Source organism: Lepidochelys kempii, chromosome 1 (assembly GCF_965140265.1).
Source record: "Lepidochelys kempii isolate rLepKem1 chromosome 1, rLepKem1.hap2, whole genome shotgun sequence".
In the NCBI taxonomy this organism is placed as follows: domain Eukaryota; kingdom Metazoa; phylum Chordata; order Testudines; family Cheloniidae; genus Lepidochelys; species Lepidochelys kempii.
In genome coordinates this window covers 212,558,850-212,582,677 of record NC_133256.1, presented here as the reverse complement: position 1 = coordinate 212,582,677, position 23,828 = coordinate 212,558,850, and positions in this window count along the sequence as shown.

The following is a 23,828-nucleotide window of genomic DNA, read 5'->3' as shown; positions in this document are numbered from 1 at the left end:
TTGCAGTGGGGGAGGTTTCGATTGGATATTAGGAAAAACTTTTTCACTAAGAGGGTGGTGAAACACTGGAATGAGTTACCTAGGGAGGTGGTAGAATCTCCTTCCTTAGAGGTTTTTAAGGTCAGGCTTGACAAAGCCCTGGTTGGGATGATTTAACTGGGAATTGGTCCTGCTTTGAGCAGGGGGTTGGACTAGATGACCTTCTGGGGTCCCTTCCAACCCTGATATTCTATGATTCTATGATTCTATGACTTCCTTCAAAATCTTTCAGTTTGTCAAAAACACAGCAGAGAATTTTTGACCAGCCCTAGTTTTGATGTAAGGTTCCCTCAATAAAGACCCGATCCTACAAGTTCTGATTGGAGTCAATGGGAGCTTAAGGTGCCCAGAACTTCACAGGACCGGGCACCAAAACAACTAATAGCTGATGTAAGCCGTTGACAAACACAATATGGCCACTGTTGTTTCCTTGCAGGAGCACAGCAATCCCTGTGTCTGATTCATTGCTTTTACAATTATTTTCAGATCCTGTAGATACTGCAACTGGCAAATAAAAAGTGTTCAATATCCCTTCCCCAAGGAATTTTGAATGCCAATCTAATAAATAACCTTGGTTAAAAAAAAATAGTTAAAACTATTTTCCTCCCTTTGTGTAGAAGACATTTACCACATAAAAAAAAATCAGAACCTTTCCAGGAAATCTGAAGGATTAAGTTTTATTCATAGTTTAAGGCCAGTAGGAACTGTGGTGATCATCTAGTCTTTCTGACCCAGTATGCCAGTTTTACCTAGCTAAAATGCTCATCTGGATCATTAACCAACAGAAATGGGATCTGAGCAGATCATAGAACCATAGAAATGTAGGGCTGGAAGGGATCTTGAGAAGTCTTCAAGTCCACCCCCGTGCTGAGGCAGGACCAAAGTAAACCTAGAACACCCCTGACAGCTGTATGTCCAACCTGTTCTTAAAAACTTCAATGATGGAGATTCCACAACCTTCCTTGGAAGCCTATTCTAGAGCTTAACTATCCTCATAGTTACAAGATTTTTCCTAATATCTAACCTATATCTCCCTTACTGCAGATTAAACCTATTACTACTTGTCCTACCTTCAGTGGACATGGAGAATAATTGATCACCATCCTCTTTATTACAGCCCTTAACATATGTGAAGATTGTTTTCAAATCCTCCCTCAGTCTTCTTGTCTCAAGACTAAACGTACCTAGTTTAGTTTGAACCTTTCCTCATGGTTCAGATTTTCAAAACCTTTTATCATTTTCGTTGCTCTCCTCTGGACTCTCTCTCCAATTTGTCCACATCTTTCTTAAAGTGTAGTGCCCAGAATGGGACACAGTACTGCAGCTATTAAATAACTCCTAGACTACATGTAATATGAATATTTTAATGGTGTGCAAACATGATAAAACACAAAAAAAGATGGACTTTCATATTTCCCAAGATACTGTAATACCCGAAGGGATAGCCTCTGATGTGCTGTCAGATTTCCAGTGCACTTTCACCTCAGCATAGGTGGTCCTCTCTCCTGTAAGGAGACACAAAATGTTGTCAGCAGTAGACCTTTGAATTATCAAAGCCCAGTCCTGCAGGGTGCTGAACTCCTGCAGTTCCCATTTACTCCAACACCTTGCAGAGTCAAACCTTTGGTGAGAAAATAAAAAACAAGAATAAGTTTAATTCTTCCCTGAAAGGACACATCTGCCTTCTTCCTAATAGATCAGAACAACATCACTACCCGTACAAGAGGATATTATCAAGATATTGTAATCCATGCTGTTGTTCCACTATGCAATTTTTCAGACAAATGGAAAGAATTACTGATTTATTTAATAAAATCCAGAAACTGTCTGAATTTCCAAAGGGGGGAAAATATTAATCCAGAGTTAAGCTGAGAATAAATATCCATAGTTTATTAGGAAAAACATTACAGGAATGTTGTAACTATCCCATTGAAAGCATTATGAACCCAGAAAATTCAGAGTTAAGGTTAAACTTAAAACAAATCTAAACATGATAATGTATGGAGAGGAATAGATAAGGCACTCAAGCGATCATAACTCTACCTTTTAGTGATGCTATGAGAGAAAATAAAAACAAATAAATAAAAGCTAATCTATATTTAAAACCAGTTTACTTTAATCTCAAACTACATACACTAAAATGGTTTAGTTATAATTGTCTGGCTATTGCACAGTGTCATATGTGGTTACTCCCAGTGCAACCCAGATTTTATAAAAGTACCTGGAGACTCCCAAACCTTTTTTAAAATCAAGGGTTCCTAAAGTCAGGAGAGGTCAAACAATCTGCAAAGAATAATTAGTGCAGCATTGTGTGTGTGTGCGTGTGTTTGTGTGTATGGGAGTGTATAATACAAAGTGTTTTTATTACGGTTGGGAGTGCAAATACATATTAAAGGTACTAAGCTGAGGCATCAAATAAAGTGAAGGAGGTCATGCTGGGATATAAAACATAAATGTTGTCTTGAAATGTTACACTAAGAATGTATCCAAAAACCCTTTAGAGATACTCCTATTCCAGTTTCAGAGTGACATTTTTGTTTTGTTTAGATTGAGAAGGAACTGGCTTAAATTGAATCAACATAAACCACTAGTAAATTGAAATAAAAGTATTTATAGAGAGTTTTGCACTGGGTTAGTGAAATTGGTCTAAAAACATACCTTCACTTAAGCCAGTGCAAGTTTGTGGGTAGACATACATGTGAGGTACACCCTGTGACTTTTTGGTGTATTTAGACAATATTGTCTCATTGTTTCCTTGCTGCCCCTCATCTGTCTGTATCCAGCCATTGTTTCTTGTTTTATACTTAGGTTGTAAGCTCTTTGGGACAGGGACTGTCTTTTTGTTCTGTGTTTGTACAGCACCTAGCACAATGGGGTCCTGGTCCATGGCTGGGGCTCCTAGGCACTACAGTAATACAAATAATACAAATGTATTAATTATTATTATTATGTGCTATGTAAACTTAGTTAATTCAATTCAATGACTCAGTTACACATGCCAGATTTCTCATGAGTCTTTTGTCTGTTGTCTTGCTTAGTTAAAGTACAAGAGTTCAGATTTCTTTGGAATGTATACGTTTTATTGATCAAAATAGACTTTAAATGGGAAATTATATTAAAAAAAAACCAAAGATGGCTATACTATAGTGTTACAAAGTTTGAAAGAATGAATTTAACATAGACTGTTGAAACTTCTCAAGAAGTAAAGATAAAATCACCACAAACCAAGATATAATCACATAGTAGTAAATTTATCACAAAGCATAATCATATTGTTAGTAACTTATCCTAAGTATATACCCTCTTGGTAAGTGATTTTGGTGGTAACAGGATATTATGGACCTTTGATATAGATCTTTTAAATTGACAGTCAAGTTAAACACAGGTTCAGTTAAAAACCAATAAATATATACATCAGTCAAAGAGTTGTGGGATTGGTTCATGCTAGTACAATCAACAGTAATTCTAAAATTACTATTTGGAAATTTAGACAATTAATTACAGAAAAATGACAATTTAATTCAAAATTGCCTTCCTAGGTCATATGAGTCATAGCCAGAATCTTCATCCTAAATATACTACAGTAATATCACACTCTCATCTCACAAATTTAACCTACTCTCTGCAGGTAATAGTTTAAAATTATTTCTAATTTCTCTTGATATTCCCGGTTGTTAGTGCTGCAGAGTTGTTACTGCTGCTAGTGCGACTGTTCTGGGAGCTCTGGTGTTAGCTGCATGAGCAGAGAGTGCAGCTGGCTGATTCATCTGACCTTGATGCTATTCATCAAAAGAGACCACAGGCTTGGTTCAGTGGTGAAGGTGCTTGGCCAGTTTATTGTCAGCAAAGCATGGTTGTTGTGCCCCATACGAGCTACAGATACACTAACACATGTATGCTTGTGTCATAAATATAAAGGGAAGGGTAGCCACCTTTCAGTATACAGGGCTATAAAATCCCTCCTGGCCAGAGGCAGAACCCTTTCACCTGTAAAGGGTTAAGAAGCTAAGGTAACCTTGCTGGCACCTGATCCAAAATGACCAATGAGGGGACAAGATACTTTCAAATCTGGAGGGGGAGGGAACAAAAGGTTCTCTCTGTCTGTGTGATGCTTTTGCCGGGAACAGATCAGAAATGCAAGCCTTCCAACTGCTGTTAAGTTAGTACGTAATCTAGCTAGAAAATGGCGTTAGATTTTCTTTTGTTTAATGGCTGATAAAATAAGCTGTGCTGGAGGGAATGTATATTCCTGTTTTTGTATCTTTTTGTAACTGAAGGTTTTGCCAAGAGGGATTCTCTATGTTCTGAATCTAATTTCTCTGTAAGGTATTTACCATCCTGATTTTACAGAGGTGATTCTTTTACTTTAATTAAAATTCTTCTTTTAAGAACCTGATAGATTTTTCATTGTTCTTAAGATCTAAGGGCTTGGGTCTGTGTTCACCTGTACCAACTGGTGAGGATTCTTGTCAAGCCTTCCTCAGGAAGGGCTTGGGGGTGATATTTTGGAGGAAGACGTCTCCAAGTGGTCTCTTTCCCTGTTCTTTGTTTAAAATGCTCGGTGGTGGCAGCATACTGTTCAAGAACAAGGCAAAGTTTGTACCTTGGGGAAGTTTTTAACCTAAGCTGGTAAGAATAAGCTTAGGGGGTCTTTCATGCAGGTCCCCACTTCTGTACTCTAGAGTTCAGAGTGGGAAAGGAACCTTGACAGCCTGCGACAAGTTAACAGTTCAATCAGCATACCAAGATGCTGTCCCCTACAGCAGCACAAAGATACTCCTCCTATGACTATTCCTTTTATACATTTATACAAATAAATTAGGTATTATACTCCAGATGTTGCTAGTTACCACCCTTATCTTTGTACCTGCTAGTTCGAACAAAACATCCTCATCCATTATCCTGTCATCCCCTCTTTATCTTTACAAGAGCTCAGTGTGTTCCTGTACCATCTCTTAGGACTGCATTTACATAATTACTTGAGAGAGCTGTATGGTTTTGTACCATCTTCTCTCATTGGGAAGGTGCTTACTTACCGAGTGTGTTACTGTTCTGTGAAGGCCAGGCCTGCTCTGGGTCACAACCTTTGGCTGGCACATTAGTTATGCCTATGTCCAGCAAGGCCTACATTCCCCATTTAGATACAAAAGTGTATGGATATCCTGCAAGCCCAATGTTTATTACCTCAATTTTCTTATATTACTCTAAGTAAAGGTTAAGCAATAGTAACTCTGTTGCTTTAAAAAGCCCATAAGGTCTCTGTAGTTTTGTTTAAGAAACTTGTCTGTTTCTGGTGACTTATTGTGTCTAGGCTCTGATTGCTCCAGGGCAGGCATGCACACACTCAATATAAAGGTAATTGAAGGAATGTAAACACAGTTCCTATTGGAATAATGTAATGCTATGCAGGATTTGTGTAACAAGCTATCCAATCCCAGTATTCTTTGTTTACTTAGACTCAGATCTTCAAAGGTATTTAAGACCTACCTCCTCTTGAATCAATGGGATTTAGGTGCCTTACTGACTTAGTCTTTTCTAGACATTCAAGATAAAACATTGCTAGCAAAATACAAACACAGTAGTGTGTTTTAAGTCATCAACAGACTTTATAACTCAAGTACACACTTTTCAAATATTTCAGTTAATACAGTCCACTGGGACAGAAGGGAAATATATGCATAGCAGATGGCTTTTGTTAATTGATAATGAGCACCGCTGTAGAGGAAGGATTACAGCTTGTTTTATCAAGTCTTTGAAGGCATTTCTAATGAAATTTTTCTATATTTGCAAAACTGTCCTGACCATTCAAGATGCAGCATTCATCTGTGATGAGGAATTGTGATTGTCCAACCAGACTCTCCTTTGACTTGGACGTCATTATTCCACACTCCAAAGAAACAAAGGAATGTGTCTTTCTTGTAGTTTTATGTTTTGTAATTGTTTACCCTGAACGCTGGGATGGGGTTTTGACAGAGCTGGGAATAACTGAAGCATCATCTTTACCCGTTACCCAGCGGGAGGTGCAGCAAGAAGCTGAGGTTTTCCTCTAGCCCCTCCCCCCTTTTCTGGTCCTTTCAGGGGGTTCTTTTCATCACTCCTCCTCCATTTTTTTACATAGGTGGGATCCTCAGGTACAGCAGGGGCTCAGGCAATCATCTTCTATGAGGCCTGAAAGGTATTTCCCCACCAAAGGAGAATTGGTGCACCATTTTGTAGGATTTTTCACTTTATTTTTTACATTCAGGAGGTCTGATTTGGAGATTCCTTGATGAGAGAGCTAAATTGTCACAACTTTTGATGGGTTTCCAGTGTGGATTGCAGGTTAGCAATGGTCAGTCTGAATCTTTTATATCCCCAGTTGGTGCACTACTTAGGAACTGGATCTAGGCATTGGCACAGCATGTAGGAGGAATAAATTTCTATGTCTGGCCCAACTTGAGGCTCCCCTCATCTCAGTTCTCCACCCTTCTGTGTGGAGAGAAGAAGGCTGACGTTCAGGCATCCAGGCTAGCTGAATGTAAGTGATAGGTAGATGATTGATCTCCCCACAACTTCTGGTGTGATACATCCCAATCACTGTGAGCAACTCTCAAAACACAGGTAGCTGGCAGGTAGCTGAGCAGTGCTGTTAACTTCAGTTAAGTTATGGTTTAAGTTAACAAAATTGTAGCTTCAACATTTAACCACACTCTTGGGTCTGTGTCTCACTGTCTCCATGTCCACATCTATGGGCATCTGTTGCTTTTGGGCTCATTTTCAGAGCATGAGAGCCCATGCATCTTTTACGTGCAAACACGTTATGGACTTTCCCCAAATATTATTTTCATAACTTAGTAGTTGAGGACAGGATGAGCACCTGCCAAAAGCATCTGGTTTTTCTGTATGTGTTTTTTGTAAGAAGTCCCTTGAGGGATTCCCTTCCCCCTCCCCCTCCCCTCCACCTTTCCCCTCCTCTGCCCGCAATCAGTCTGTCTTTGGCCAGCTATCATGGTAAAGTCTCTGTTGGCTTCTTGTCTCCTTACAGACATGGCCAATGTTCACTCTCTGAACTTTACAGTCTTTCCATATTCCTTGCTGACTTTAAATCATTAGCATAGTTTATAGGGACTGAGTATAATAATTTTTTCTTAGTTGAGGACACTACCATCAGGAGACAGCTAATGAAATGGCAGAATGTAATCCCTCTATAACTCTTTACCTTTACTCTTTACCTTTAAAATCTCTGACTTTTCCCTTCTATTATTCAGTTAAAATCAATAATGGTGTTTGAGTTGGTCTGCAGTGTGTTCCATTTTCAACAATGTAACAGATCTGCATGACTACCCAAGCAGTTAGCAGCCTTGTGGGCAAACAGCCAGGCCTTATGACATGCATCAATAGCGTCTGTCTTAGGACTGTCACTTGGCTTTTCAACTTCTCAGTTATATGTCAGGTTTCACCCATTTTAATATCTTTATTCTCTATCAATTTGTCCATTTTATTACCCATTCTTCTTATTTCATCCAAAGAGACATTTGGCTGTTTAATCACAAGAAGCCGGTCTATGTCTTTTTATATCAGTGATCTATTTAAAACATACACAGCATACAACAGTAACTCCCTCATTTGACCTTTGTCGAGCAGGTATGTTAATAAATGTATTTACTTTTAACTTAAAATGTATTGGGGTGTAACTGTCACCAGCTTTTGCTGAAAGAAAAACAGTTTATATTAACGGCCACAGAAATCCTATGTGATTTCTCAGGTCTATGCAGAAAGTTATGCCTAAACAACGACATTAGTAAATTAACAAGATTTAATACACTCAGTACTGTTGTCCCTTTTTGACCCAAGTGGCTAGTTAAAGTTTGGGACTGTGGGAATGTTCCAATAGGAAGTATAAATTGAAGGAGTCTGGTATTTTCTTTGGTGCAATCTTCTTTATTTATAAGGAATGTACAAAGTCCTGCTTCTCCAAATACAGGAGGAACCAAAAACTAAAGGAGCAGTTTCTAAGCTTACATCCCTAAAGCCTCTCTAGCCAAAATCAGACCCAAAAGGTCTCCCTCTATCTCAGTGGTTTTCAAAATGGGGTATGCATACCCTGAGCTGTTTTCAGGGGACACATGAGAAAAATCCTGTAATGGTGGACAACATATCATATTATTCCTTACAGACCTTCTCCCCTCCCCCACAGCTCCCTGTTTTCAAAGATATATTGTGGCCCTATCTCAGGTGGGGGTATCTAGTAATTACATTATTTGGAAAGGGGTATGCAGCCTAAAAAGTTTGAAAACCACTGCTTTAGCTTCTTCCATAGTCACACTATGCTTCTAGGCTCCTGCTTCGCTGTCTTGCCTCTGCCTCTGTCTCTGTTCTTGTCTGTTCAGTTTCTGTGTGAACTCTCTTCCCACACACAAACACACACCCCTGCCACCAAAACAGTTCTCATCCACAAGCTACTGGGTGGATTCACATACACTTTTGTCTTAGCTGGGGTCTTATGCTTGCAGTTATGTAAATTAAAGGGTGAGGTCACACTCATCCATCTCAATGTGGTTTAACCCAGCCCATAACAAGATTTCACCCAACTCCTAACAATATTAATCAAATCCATATGTTATTGCAAATATTTATATTTTGTACTGTTATCCTCACCCAGAAAACAAGAAGTCAGAATAAAGGGTCAATTTTCATGCTGGCAAAAATATTAACACAGTTGTGCCACCAGGTTGTGAAGCAGAGTTCCAATTTAGCAAAGCACCTACACCCATGTTTAAAGTTAAGAAACAGGTGATGAGAATGATTAGAGGGATGGGGAGAATTTCATATGACCACATAGATTAGGAACTTCTTTTCACCCAGTCTCATAATACAAAAGCTAGAGCCCATTCAATGCAAATTCAAAATAAAGATAAAAAGGAAATACTTGTTCATACAATGCATTAGTGGCCTGCAGAATTAATTGCCACAAGAGATTTTAGCAAAATTCAAAAAGGGATTAGACATTTATATGGCTGGCAGAACATCCACAGTTATAGTAATAAATATTAAAAAAAAAAAAGTTTTGGATGGAATATGAACTCTCATGTCTCAGAGCATAAGCCAAATGCTAACTATTGGGATTTAGAAGCAAATTTTGCCTGGAGGTTGGTTATTCCACGATTGGTTTCTTGCACTTTTATCTGAAATATCTGGTGCTGGCAATGGGCAGAGTCAGGACACTGGATTAGATGGACTATTAATCTGATCCAGAATGACAATTCCTGAGTTCAGTTCATTCAAATTAAAGAGAATCTTAAAAGCAATTAAACTCTAAAACTAATATTACCATTATAATATGAGAAGTTAGGTTATTCATTGAAGAATACTCTATCAGACATGGCAGGACACAGAGGCGTTTCAGATAAAAACAGAGTTTCGTACATTCAGATATTACAACACTACGTTCTACTAATTCACACATTGTGTGCACATGGAGGCTTTGATCCTACCATTGCATCTGCCCAGCTGATCCTGGCACCCCCACTGACTTTAGTGGGGCTACATAGAGACACAAAGGTCCTTCTGTGCTGATCCAATTTCAGTATCAGGACCAAACCATACACAATGGATTAAAGAACAAAAACATTTTGTACAGTCAGCTTGTTCAGTCTCTGTGTCCCAGTGGGGATTTGTAGAAGTTGTTTTCATTGAGAAAACACTGTTCTGACAGCACATTCAGAAGGACATATTTTACTTTGATAAATATTATTATTTCAACATATCTCGCACACAGTTGTCCTATAACCAGCAGAAACTATTTTGTGATATAAATGTAAAAAACATGCATGGTTACTTGATGCTTTTGTTGATATAATACAGATGTGAGGCATTGTTGTAAGCAATTAATATTGTATTCTGAAGACACTTTTAGTTAAGATTAGTTAATTTTTGTCTAAAGCACTATATATATGATGAGAATTATGACAATTTATTAAAAACATGAGCTATTTCCTAGTTATACCTTCTAATTTATATCTCATGCACTTTACATAAAAAAACCCGTTTTTCAAGAAATAGCTTTATATTGAGGTCTTATCAATAGATCATATACAAATCATACAGTTAAACATTTTTAGAATGATCATAAACATGTCCATTGGTTTTGGACTGCTAGTTTTCTCTTTTCAGCATGTCAGCTCTATAACTGTTAGGTGAAAAAGGAAAGATTAAAATTAATAAATTTTGCAAAAGATGGTTATGTATATTTTGTATTTTTAAAAGTACTGTGATTATTATTCTTAGGAAAGTTTTATCAGCATCAGCCACTCTCTGCCAAAGAATGAATGTGTCTTTAATTTAAAAGGAGAATTAAATGTAGACAGACCTGAAAATATTTTATGGTGACTACAGAAATTCACTGCTTTAAAATGTAAAAGAACTAAAAGTAAAGGGCTTCCAGTTAGGGCTGTCTTTACAGTGAAGGTAACCACAGATTTCTAATAGTTCCTTTTGGTCGCTTTTTGTTAACTTTTAACCATTTGCAAAAATAGCATGTTTCAGATACACTATTGGACTAACGTGCTGGGAATGAGGAGACTATAGTTTACTTTTGCCAGAATTCACAATTCAGAGTGTCCTCATATTAATAAAGGTAGATAGGTTAGATATCATTCTAGTCCTAGTGCTCTAAGTGATTTTCTTCAGAATTTAATACTTCTTCCTACCAAATTTTTATTTAAACTATTTAATTATTTATTATTTGAAAGTTTTAAGATTGTCATTTAAAATGCAAAAAAAAATATAAAAAGTAAGTTGACATCTTTTTTTACCTGGTTCCAAAGTTCGTGAAGTAAAACACACTCTTTCTTCTGGTGGTATCTGTATATCTGCATAAGTGACTTCACTCACCATTTTGACAAAGTGTCTTGAGATTTGAAAGCAAACTGGTTACATAGAAGATACGCATTCTGCATTACATCCTTTCCACTCCTTACCTCACCCATCTTACTGCTTTGGGTCAAGAGAAGGACTAGAGGCATTTACAAAGGAAGGAAACAAGCTACTGTTTTTCTTTCAAATGCAATTTCAGTTTTTAGCCCTCTTAAAAATTATTCTTCAGTCTCCCAATGATAACGTATTTTATCAGTGTTTTGTCTCTGTATACTGTACACACACAGTACAACTATTATTTTTGCTGTCTTGTTTACAAACTGTGGCCCATATCCTGCTTAACTTACCTTATTTATTAGGGCCTGATTCTGCAAAGTTCTAAGCCCTATCACCTCCTACTGAAGCCAATGGGAATTTAGTAGAGCTGGTGTCAGCTGACTGGGTTGAGGATGGTGTAGCTTAGTGGTCGGAGCAGGCATAAGGAACCAAGGACTAGGGTCAGAGCTGTAGTCAGTAGTTAGAAGCCAGAGCCAAGGGTCAAGCTGGAGGGCAGGAACTGGAGCAAGCAGGGTAGCAGGCAAGGTTGGGTGCAAGGTAGTAGCTGCAGGAACCAGGTAACACAGGAGCAGGTACAGTGGTGGGTCTGAGCACTGAGCAGCCAGCAAGCTGGACTGCAGCCAATCAGGTCGCCTGCTGCTGCAGGCCAGCTGTACTGACGAGGCTGCCTGTGCACTAGTTCTGCTGCAGGCCCTGGTTCCTAACAGCTGGTCAGAAAAGCTTTGGTGCAACAGAAAATGCAATTCTGTCGAATAGAAATGCTTCATGAAATTGTGTTGACTTCACTGAGAATTTGTGTAGGAAAAAGACTGGGGAAAAAAGTTCCGAGAACATCAAACTGTCCCACTTCTCTTCCATGGACAGTCTACAGTTCTGGGATTGGCAATGGAGATAAGATGATTGGTAAAATGATCTACCCTAATAGTTCATTCTTCAGTGTCTAGGGGTCAAACTGTGAGGTATTTCCTAAGTTAAAATTCCCACTGATTCTAATACGAATTTTGTCTGAGAAAGGACTGCAAGGTTTAGCCTTATGCAAAGTACTCTGGTTTGCTGATCACAGCCAGGGGTTCCATTGCCTGCTGTATGACTTGTATTTTTTTCTTGTTCAAGAAATATTTAAAGGCTGGAATTATATGGGGATAACCTGTTGGCCTCATTTAGCATCAGCTGATGTCCACTAGTTTGGAAGGATAGGAGTCAGAAACTTCTTTGCTCATAGCACTGAAATGCTTTTCTCTCTAAGATTCAACAGAGCACTTTCCTGGTATCCTTCAGACAGAAACAAGAATTAAAAAAATCCCTATCATGCTGTCTAGAATGGCTAATGACTGTGAATGCCAACCTCAGGGCAGTTTGTCAAAAAGCAGGGCTGAGACCCCAAATTGGTGGTATGTTCTGTGATTAGATTTCACCATCCAGGTAACAAAGTGGACTCCTGAAGTATTAACAGTCTTACCATGCAGTCACAGACTGTCCCCTTGGGCATTCCAGTCTTTCTTGCCATCCAGACAAGCTGGATTTAGTGATAAATGGTCACTTATACCAAAAATCATAAAATATTCAGATTTCTCCCAATCCCAAGACACCAGTCACTTACCCCAGATCAAGATGCACCTCAGATCTCACACCAAAGACCATGCTTGTAGCCAATCCTATAGTCAACTAACTAAGGATTTATTAACTAGGAAAAAGAAATGAGAGTCATTTACACGATAAAGCAGGCAAAGTATATACACAGACGAGTTAGTCTATGGTTCCAAAAGGTGACAGAGTTATAGTAACCTGTCAGCTCTGACTGTCATTTGGATTGACCCTGGGGATCTTCGGTTTTGTTTCTCGCTCCAGCCCTGTGACAGTCCAAACAGCAAAGAGATGAAGAACTTTCATGTCAGCTATCTTTATTTCTCTTTCCCAGAATTCCAGCTTCCTTGCACACAGCACCTTTATGGGTGTGAGGGCCCTTAGTCCAGTCTTTGTACCATGATGTTTCACAATCACCCACTTTTGATAGTCCATCTTGATGGGTGAGGGAACCACTCCTTCTGCCTAGTTCACAAGTTCAGAGCAGGCATTTTTACTGTTTTAAAGCAAAACTTTCTGTGACGTTCTGTACCTCACGAGAACACCCTGCACCCCATGCTCATCCTTATGAAATGCTTGTGTGGTATCCAATGCAAAGTTTGTCATGTTGGGTGTCTTCGGAAGGCTCATGATGCACTGAGCATTGTTGTTATAGTGATATTAGAGTAATTGTTGTTACAGTAATGTTATAGGTTGTAATTTCATGTATGTGGTTATGAGGCTGAAAATGTGTCCTCGTGGCTTAAAACAGACCCAGGCAAAACTCTCCAAGAGCAGTTCACACCTCATCAGGTCATGTATGGGACAAACACAGCCCAGCCTCACAGGAACAAAGGACACCGGCCTCGGCAGCAACAAAGAATCTGTTTGACTCTAGAGTGAGTCACCCACCTTCCTTTGGTCAGTTTAGGACTACAGTGAGGTAATGCTCACCTGACTCTGAAGGGCGGGGGATGGAGAGGGGGCGAACCCAAGAGGGAAGAAAGAACATGATAAAAGGGAGAGACATTTGCCATGCTCTTCTTCTCTCTTCCACCTCCATCTACAGACATCACCACCGAGCAACTGAAGCACTGATCAAAGGGGAGAGCCTGGCTGAAGGGCAACCAGCCAGCCTGTGGTGAGAAGCATCTAAGTTTATGAGGGCATTGGAAGTGTTATGATCAGCTTAGAATGCGTTTTACTTTTTATTTCATTTGACCAAATCTGATTTCTTGTGCTTTGACTTATAATCATTTAAAATCTATCTTCTGTAGTTAATAAATTTGTTTGTTTATTCTACCTGAAGCAGTGCATTTGGTTTGAAGCGTGTCAGAGACTCCTCTTGGGATAACAAGCCAGATGCATATCAATTTCTTTGTTAAATTGATGAACTCATATAAGCTTGCAGCGTCCAGCGGGCATAACTGGACACTGCAAGACGGAGGTTCCTAGGATTGTGTCTGGAACCGGAGATATTGGCTAGTGTCATTTGGTTGCACAATCCAAGGAGCAGTGTACATGCTAGAGGCTGTATGTGAACAGCCCAGGAGTGGGGGTTCTCACAGCAGAGCAGGGTAAGGCTGGCTCCCAGAGTCGAGGATTGGAGTGACCTAGCAGATCACTAGTCCAGATAACACCAGGGGAAGTCACACTTACATATTACCTTCTAGCATGTGTTGCAGACATTACAAGTAACATTAATGCATTCAGCAACTTACAAGCATTTTATAGAATGTAAACATATTCTTACAAGCGCAACACCTATCTGGAACAATATTAACATACAGGTGAGCTGGTCTGATTTCCAGGTATGAATTTGTCAGTGCTCAGCTGATGCCTACAGCCTTGGCACGAGCTGGCACCTGGTCTACCAGCATTACAGTCCCAACAGCACCTCACGACTTTCTTGCCTTTGCACTGGCCATTACTGGCTGGTGTAGTAATCGTTGTGACTAGGGCCCCAATCTTGACAATTACTCTATATGGGTGGACACCTGCACCAGTTGGGCTGTGCAGGGAAAAGGGTTCCAATGGCTCAGAGCAAGTTTGTTTCCCCTGGTTTTTGGTCACTCAGTAACCTAAGACCATTAATGCAATAGGGATAAACTGAAAACATGAACCAAATAAATTGTGGGGAACAGCAATCTCATTATACAATAGTACAGAGTTGGTGCTAGGCAATTTTCCAGACATCGGAGATGTGGGAGGAGGAAGTTCAGGGTCAAAAAAGAGCTACCAGAAGACCTTAGGAGAGAAAGATATGAGCCTATTAGACCAGTATGGTGGAGCAATAAAATCACTTCTTCTCAGCTGTTGCCACGCTGGTTGAAATACTCTGGCTTTAGGTGGGAGAGGTGCATTTCAATCCCTAATGAATCTGAATCTCCTATGAACTGAGAATATTGCAACATCAGTGACAGAGTGAATAGCATCACCTGTTTATTTTCAGATGAGAGGTGAAGACCCAGCTATCATTGACTTTTTGTTCTGTGTTTCTATTGCACCTACCACAGTGGGGTCCTGGTTCATGACTAGAGATCCCAGGTGCTCCGATAATACAAATAATAAATACTAATATACATTGTCTCTGAACAGATCCATCCAGTTCATTGAAGTTTAATACATTATAAAGGGAAATGACACTATTGGAAATATAATAGAATCCAACCATCAGCTATTGCTGACATTTTACAAACAGTTCTGGGATGGGAGAGAACTTGTGCTCGTTTCTATAAGGTTAATTTTCCATCACTGAATTTGAAGTCTTGGAGAGAGGTCATTTCCTTTCACCTGGATTTACTTGTGCTTCACATTCTAAAAGGAGAGGCAAGGATGGACTAGGGCAGTGGTTCTCAACTATGGGTCTGGGGCCCACTGGGGGGCTGTGAGCAGGTTTCAGGGGGTCTGCCAAGCAGGACTGGCATTAGACTTGTCCAAGGTCAGAAAGCCAAAACCCCACCTCCTGGAGCTGAATATGAAGCCTGAGCAACTTAGCTTCACAGGTCTGCCTGTGGCGTGGGGCCCCGGGCAATTGCCCTGCTTGCTATCTCCTAGTGATGGCCCTGGATTTATATGCAGATTGTAGCACAGATGGGCTGTTGAATTTTTATAGCATGTTGGGGGGGCCTCCGAAAGAAAACGGTTGAGGACCCCTGTGCTTGGCATCAGAGAAGAGAGTTCAACTCAGTTATAAAGAGCAGCAATGGATCTGTATTGTTGACCCAAAGCCCTGTATTCAAATAACTCCAAAGCTTTGGGACACAGGGGCTTCAAAATGCAAATCTGGATTCAGCTCCAAATATTTCAGAATATACCCGTGTGTAATTCTGAGTTACAAATACAACTCCCCCTGCCAACAGTGTGAGTTAAGAGCTAAAACCTGTGTTACAAAGAGGATGATCTCATTTAAAGAGAAGCCTTGTGGGGATTCATTATATTTAGCATCTTCTTTGTGGGGCTCCACTGGCTGTCAGTTCTGTGCCTTGCAGGAAGGCTCTCTATGCCAGCATGGCAGGGACATTCTCCCCTAAATCCCCAGACACTGAAATATGAAGTAACTAGGAGCCTGTGGTGATATTTCATCTGGGATTCTTCAACCTTAGATAAAAAGATAATAGGATCCCTAGAAATATAACAGATAGATATACTGCAAGTCCAAGTAATTAAAGGGAGTGTAAATAGCAGGGATGTGACACTTTATAGGGAAAATGAGGTAATGGGGGCATCATAAATAAATAAAGGAAGGAAACTTAGACTCTTGCAGTTTTCCTCAGGGAAGGTGGATTCCTCTGTCTTAAACCCAGTGAGTCATTCCCCTAGGAACCCATTGTAATAAACATCTTTCTACTCTAATAACTAACTCCAGAACATGGGGGAGCCCTAGTCAGTGGGTCTCAGGGGTGAGGAGAGCACTAAAGAGGACATTTATTTAGCATTAGACTTGTTAACGTCGACACATTGTCCTGTCCCAGGTGATCCAAAGAGCTGAATCCGGGAGCTGCTCAAGATATGAGAGAGCAAGAATCTGGTGAGAGAACATGTGAAAGAGAAGGATAAGGGGTGAAGAGAAGATGCAAGAGAGAGGGAAAACGTGCTTTTTGCATGTCATTCCAACTCAGTGCAAGAAAGCAGGGGCTGTGAATTCAAGAGCTAAGGGGAAACGATTGGGAGGAAAAAAAGGGAGATAGATGCAGATTTAATTCACCAGCTGGTTCCCCTCTTTGTTCTCCACAGGCTTCCTCAGTGTGTGCCCCACTAGCTCCAGGGCTTTGTTCACCATGTGCTTACCCTTTTTGCCCCAGGTTAGGTTCACTTGTTTCCCAACTATATTCTTCCCTAGCTTCCACAGTCTGATCCAGTTTAACTTGCCCACTTTGATCCCCACTAGCTTCACTTTTGTCTAATTCAATCCCCATTAGCTTCACCTCTTTACCCACTTTGATCTTTACTAGCTTCCCTACTTTGTTCCCCTTCTGCTTTTCCACTTGCCTTCTCTATTTGTTTCCCCATGTTTTTCCATATTTTGTTCCCCAATAGTTTCCTCATTAGCTTCTATACTTAGATCCCTGCTAGCTTTCCCACTAGCTTCCACACCCAGTCCCCCCTCCTTCCATCTTCCAGTCCCCACCTCCTTCCCCACTCTAAGCCCCAACAGTTTGCTCTCTTTCTTCTCCGCTAACTTCTCTACTGTGTTCTCATCTTGCTTCCCTGCTTAATTCCCCACTAGCTTCCCCTCTCAGTTCCCCAGATTCAGGGACATTGGAGTCTCCTGGAGAAAGAAAAGAATAGAAAATATGAGAAAAATAACTTAACTTCCCACTAATGCAATTTCCATGGTCAGCACTACTACTGAGATCCCATGCCAGTCTTGTGGGGTCAATTTATCTGGAGTGATGAAGATGGGAATGAAGGAAATATTTGTATAAAATCCTATTCACTTTGCACATCAGTCTCTAAGATGCTACTTGCTAAAGATGCTTCAGTCTTATTTAGAGCATTCTCCCTCCGTCCCTCTGTTGAGTATTGGAGGCCAAAACTGAACGGGTGAAATCCAACAATCAAACAACACCAGAAGCAGCTGCAGCAACAGCGGCCCCAGATCCCAGCTGTGGCACATACACACATTTCTGATGGCCTGCTGGGGATATTCGCTGGCAGGTTCTCCATGAAGCAGTAAGCACAAGAATGTTCTGGTGTGGTTTACAAACTCCCCTTTTGGGGTGTGAGGGAGACCCTGGCGGGCACACCTTCATGTAGAGTGAATCAGGTTGCAGCCCCCCTTCCAGCTCCTCCTGAATCTCTCACTGAAGCTCCAGTTTCACTTTTCTCCACACCCTACTCATGCACATCCCATTCTTGGCCCCACAAAGCCATGGGACCTCCTTATCAACCTCCTCCTGCCACAGTTCAAGATGGCCATCCATCACTTCAAGAGGAGGAAGCTGGACAGAGGTGCTCTGCGACTGTGGGGTCTATTTCTGGTCTCTTGTCCGATCAGACCTCCGAGCAGTGTTCCTTTGGGTGGTGTTCACTGACTCCTCAAACGCCTTTGGGGAGTGGTGGGCACTGCCAAGGTTCTCTGCTTGATGTCCCCTTCTGGTTCACTAACTTTCAACCTTTGACCCTCACTCTTGTTCCTGTTTCCATTTGTTGTCCCAAGTACTCAGTTGTAGCCTGGGTCCTGTCCCTCAGTTGAGGGGGCAGGCCTTTAGTGTTGGGTGGACCTAGACCTGCCTGTCTCAGTACCTGCTGACAGTATACACACTTCTGCTTCTTAAGTTTTGTAAACACAAAGACTACATCTCCCAGCATGCAATACTGGGTCTAGTAACACTACACCCTCCCAGCCCATTTTCTCTTCAGATCAGTCCTGGAAAATTATGATGTTGCTTTGATCCTGTGTTTACATTGCTGTCTGTTGCAATGGAAATGTTCCCCTGCAGGAGGAGAAGATGGGCCAAGAGAATTGTTAACATACAAAAATAGCTGTATAACTAACCAGAAAGAAGGGGAAAATTATAATAAAAATAAAATACTGTAATAAATATATGGTCCCCTAGACTGTCATGGTTGTCACCATACTGCACTCCCTGCTCACTCAGAAATTCAAAGTTGCAGCAAGGCTAGGACACACATCTTCCTGCTCCAAAAATCCAGGCCCCAACTGCAGAACTGAAGTAGAATCACCATTAGCAGTACATGGCTTCTGACAAATAGGTGTGTAGTTCTGAATCCATCCAGTCTAGTGCCATCCACAACTAGGCTGCTAAATACAAATGCTGAATAATAATAGTAATAAATATTGAATTTATATAATTTATAACTTTAATAAAGAACAACAAAAGCTGTTGTAAAACCGACAGCTTCTGTCTGCAATCTTGACTGATCTTCACCAGTGGCTGGGTCTACTGTACAAGGTTTCTGAGGAAACAGTAATGAGAGAATGAGAATCTTCAGCAAGAGTAAGAAAGAGATCACTTTAAAAAAACAAATGGGACCATGTTCATAATGGGGTTGAATTGCCTTGTAATGGAGCAACCACAAACTGAGCCAGCAAGACTAAGAGGACCAGGGTCTTCTTCAGCATATCCAGCATATAACAAACTTCCTTAATCTTTTTCTTGTCTAAATTTGGTTCATTTCAAGGATTATATTTAATTATTTAGCCCTACTATCAATTGGGATTCCCCTTTTAATCCATTTCTCTTAATATCCCAAAGTTATACCCTAGTCACAGTATATATCTTTCAACATTTCTCCTTCCTTGTGACAGACAATTCCTATTGCTTCTAGAGTGCAACAATTATTTACAATGAAAACCAATAAAATCCTTATTGTCTAAATTTGGAGGACATACTCTGTACATTCTTTGATTATACTAAGCATTTCACTTTACTTAGGACTTTCAACAGAAGAAGACACTTTTCCACATATAGAAGGGATATAGATCTAGCTCACAAGGCAACCAAATGTGAAGATTTTAATTTGGGGCAATATGCAGATTATTCATGGTATATTTGATTTACAAGGAAACAATGTATACTTTATTATTTGGGGTGAAAACCGGTGGCTTGGATTTCTTGGGGTAAGTCTACCCAGTTTGACCATCAATCGTACGGTCACATTTCTTGTTTTTTTAAACTTGCAGCTTCCCTACCCATCTCTTCTTGATCCACTCAACATGCAATGAACTACTTCGCAAAGGAAAGTAGGGTGTAACTCTTTTTTTGGTAACTTGGAATTTTTTTGCTAGGTTGGGAGGGGGAAAGATGTGTATATATATGCAAATAATGAGAGATTCTTGCCTAGGTGATTAACAATACCCTCCATTTAGCCATTTTAATTGCTATAGTTGGGGAGGGGAATTTCTGACCTTGGCTGATGTGAGTCCTTAGACAAAATGTGAACCATTTTCTTGCTGTCTTCATAGGTGGATCTTATCTTGGGATAAACAGAAGTGGGCTTTTCTAATTTTTGAGGGCCAGAAGGAATCATTAGTTATTAATCATTCAAGGCATATCAGTCCCATATATCCTTTACACTGTATTTAAACTAGAACAGGGTGAATATTTTTTAAATAAATAAACTTATCAAAACATACATTTTTCAAGGCACCAAAACAATTTGTAATTTCCATGAATAATTTTGGCCAAAAAAAGAATGAAAAAATCTTTTTGAAAAGTCAAAATGATTCATTTGGAAATGAAACATTTCAACTTTTGATCTGGAAACAACGTTTCATTTAGAAATGTGGCTAAATTTATTTAAACAAACAAAAAAGGTAAAAAACAGCCACAAACTAAATGAAATGAAAATCTATTCTTTTTAATCAAACAAAATGTTTCATTTGATCTGAAACATTTTTTTCTCAGATATTTTGGTTCAACCTTCGAATGGAACAACCAATTATTCGTTCAGCTCTTAATGAAAAACTATTTTGCAGCCCTGCCTCTGAAACCTTCCTGAAAAAGAGATTAGTTGGCATCTACATTACAAATGCTTTGCTGATATATCAGCAGAGCCCCCTAGTGTAGACATAGCATATACTGAAATCAGAACCATCATCTCGGAAGTAAGAACCACTTTTCAAAGGAAAAATTACAGGATAATGTAATAATTCAGACAAAAAGGGCCAAATCAGTTACTCCCTGGGAGTTTTGCCTGAGTAAGAACTTCAGGGAATGGCCCATATGAGAGCAATATATGTATCTAGAATATCCTGTACTGAGAATGGTAAAGTTAATAATAATTAGAGGTGACTGGAAAAATTAAAAAAATTATGCACAGATTTTGAAAATATTTTTCTTTGAATAATTTGCAAAACTGACCGATTTTTCATTTTAAATTTTTTTCCCATAGAAGTATTGTTTTACTTTCTCCCCATTGTTGAGAATCATAATATTTGAAAACAAAACTGTTCAGTTTTAAAAAAAAAATACCACCATGTGACTTTACTCACAATCAAAATTGCAAAAAAAAGTCATACCAAAACCTGAAAAACAAAACCCTGCAAATGAAAATAATGAAAAGCTGTGCTGAAGAACAAGCAACAGGCTAACGTTTGTTCTCTAAAGGTCTCTAAAGGTTACAAAAGCCCATCAGAGTATAATTTTTTTTAAAAAAAGCCATTTATTTATACTTTTTTTTTGTCCAAAACATTTCAACCAGCTTTAGTAACAATTAGATTTTTGAAGTTGACTGGCATAGAAGGAGTATCAGGATCACTGTGCATAAAACAGAGTAAGATCTTGTCTTAGGGTGACCAGGTGTCCAGTTTTGGACTAGAACCCGGTCAGAAAGGGATTCCGGTGGCCCTGGTCAGCACCACTGACCAGTCTGTTGACTGTCCAGTTGGCGGTGCCGCCACACCATGCAGGGGGGCTGACAGGCTCCCTACTAGCTGCTGCACGGCTCCCAGGTTGGGAAGCAGCCGGCATGTCTGGCTCCTAGTCTTAGGAGCAGCCGCGGGGGGGTCCATGAGCTGCCCCACTCCCCGCCTGCAGGTGCAGCTTCCATTGGCTGGGTCAGGGCAGGAGAGGAACTAGCATGACGCACGAGTGCTCAGCAGGCAGCTGTTGAGGGGTCGGGTGGCGCACTCCTCTCCTGCTGCTGCCCGGCCCTCTTCTCCTTGTGCTCCTTGTGCAGCTGGGCTTGAGCTGCGGCATGTGCCCTGTGGCGAACCGTGGTCTGTCTGTTGCCCCATCGCCAGCACCCAGGAGTTCCAGGTATGCGTATCCCCATCTCCAAGTGCTAGGAATGGGGCTGCACCCCCATCCCTCTTACTGCAGCTCTCCCCATCCCATCCTGTCCTGCCCTGCACATCTACCCATCCCAGCCCTGTACCCCTTATAGCGCTCTCCCACCCATCCTCTCCACCTCCCAGAGCTGCCACCCCATGTCCCTCACCCCCCACAGCCCTGCATCCCATTCACCTCCATACACAAAGACACTTGTGGATCACCGTGGGTTTAGCTGATCGCCATATTTGGGGTCGGGAAGGAATTTTCCTCCAGGGCAGATTGGAAGGCCCTGGAGGTTTTTCGCCTTCCTCTGTAGCATGGGGCACGGGTCACTTGCTGGAGGATTCTCTGCTCCTTGAGGTCTTCAAACTACAATTTGAGGACTTCAATAGCACAGATATAGGTGTGAGGTCTTTTTTAGGAGTGGTGGGTGAAATTCTGTGGCCTGCATTGTGCAGGAGGTCAGACTAGATGATCATAATGGTCCCTTCTGGCCTAAATATCTATGAATCTATGAATCTATGATCTTCTGTTCTGGGAAAAATGTCCCAGCTTGCAGCTTCCTGCAATGAAAAGCCCACGGTGATCCACAAGTGCCTGGAGAACCATAGAGAAATACCCCTTCCTATTAACGTACTTGGAGGTGAGGTTGGCTGGTGCCAGAATTGGAATATGTGTGCCATCTATCACCCCTCTGCAGTTAGGGAAACCCATTTGTGCAAAGCCATCCAAAATGTCATGCACGTTACCCAGAGTCACAGTTCTTCTGAACAGGATGCGATTAATGGCCCTGCAAACTTGCATCAACACGATTCCAACGGTGGACTTTCCCACTCCAAACTGGTTAGCGACCAATTGGTAGCTGTCTGGAGTTTCCAGCTTCCAGATTGCAATAGCCACCCACTTCTCCACCGGCAGGGCAGCTCTCAAGCTCATGTCCTTGCGCCACAGGGTGGGGGCGAGCTCCTCACACAGTCCCATGAAAGTGGCTTTTCTCATTCGAAAGTTCTGCAGCCACTGCTCGTCATCCCAGACTTGCATGACGATGTGATCCCACCACTCAGTGCTTGTTTCCCAAGCCCAAAGTCGGCATTCCACGTGGTGAGCATGTCTGTGAATGCCACAAGCAAACTCGTGTCATATGCGTTATTCGAGTCGATATCATCATCAGAGCCCTCACTGTCACTTTGGATGATAAGGAATAACTTGACTGCCAAATGTGATGTGCTGGCGAGACTTGTCAGCATACTCCTCAGCAGTTTGGGCTCTATTTCCACAGACCGAAAGGGAAGACAGAGCACACAGTACAAAAAACATTGAAAGATGGTGCAGATGTGGACAGAAGCACAGGGATTGCTGGGACGTTAACCGATGCATCAGAGGGTGTTGGGACAGGACCCAGAATGCCCCGCAGTCCCCGCCCCCTTCCCACAAGCCACAGCACCAGAATGGGAAGAGGTGCTCTGTGGGATAGCTGCCTATAATGCACTGCTCCCAATGCCACTGCAAGTGCTACAAATGTGACCACACCAGTGCTCTAGTTCCTGTCAGTGTGGACAGACTGCAGCGCTTTCCCAACTGCTCTCTCCAAAGGCAGGTTTACATCTGTAAGTGTAGCCATGCCCATAGAATCATAGAAGATTAGGGTTGGAAGAGACCTCAGGAGGTCATCTAGTCCAATCCCTTACTCAAAGCAGGAACAACACCAATTAAATCATCCCAGCCAAGGCTTTGTCAAGCCTGACCTTAAAAATTTCTAAGGAAGGAGATTCTACCACCTCCCTAGGTAACACATTCCAGTGTTTCACCACCCTCCTAGTGAAAAAGTTTTTCCTAATATCCAACCTAAATCTCCCCCACTGCAACTTGAGACCATTACTCCTTGTCCTGTCATCCGCTACCACTGAGAATAGTCTAGATCCATCCTCTTTGGAACCCCCTTTCAGGTAGTTGAAAGCAGCTATCAAATCTCCCCTCATTCTTCTCTTCCGCAGACTAAACAATCCCAGTTCCCTCAATCTCTCCTCATAAGTCATGTGCCCCAGCCCCCTAATCATTTTCAGTGTCCTCTGC